The sequence below is a fragment of the Pygoscelis adeliae genome, unplaced genomic scaffold, assembly GCF_000699105.1.
Source record: "Pygoscelis adeliae isolate BGI_AS28 unplaced genomic scaffold, ASM69910v1 Scaffold89, whole genome shotgun sequence".
In the NCBI taxonomy this organism is placed as follows: Eukaryota; Metazoa; Chordata; class Aves; order Sphenisciformes; family Spheniscidae; genus Pygoscelis; species Pygoscelis adeliae.
The window spans coordinates 554,405-554,967 of NW_008825559.1; positions in this window are offsets into that span (position 1 = coordinate 554,405).

The following is a 563-nucleotide window of genomic DNA, read 5'->3' on the forward strand; positions in this document are numbered from 1 at the left end:
AATGCCCGTGGCTGCCTGTACTTACATATTTATGAGTCCTGTTGGGTATACGTGGGTGCTGTTGAAGGCAGCACCTTGTCCATGGCAGGATGTGTGGGCAAATCAGTGTGTGTGTGTGTGTGTTGTCTCTGGGATACACACTCAGCTTCAGGGTTGAACCTGCAAATGGGAAAGCAGCAGGCACATCCATTGTCCCAGCACATCCATTGTCCCAGGACCTGCCCCCCAGGTCTTGGGGCATCCTAGGCTGGGCTCCAGCAGCTGGGTAGGTGTCCTGGTTTTGGCTGGGATAGAGTTAATTTCCTTCCTAGTAGCTGGTACAGTGCTGTGTGTTGGATTTAGGATGAGAACAATGTTGATAACGCACCGATGTTGTAGTTGTTGCTGAGCAGTGCTTACACTGGTCAAGGACTTTCCAACTTCCCATGCTCTACCGACTGAGCAGGCTGGGGGGGCACAAGAAGCTGGGAGGGGGCACAGCCAGGACCGCTGACCCCAACTGGCCAAAGGGACATTCCATAACATGAGACCTCACGCATATTATATAATCTGTGGGTACTCCG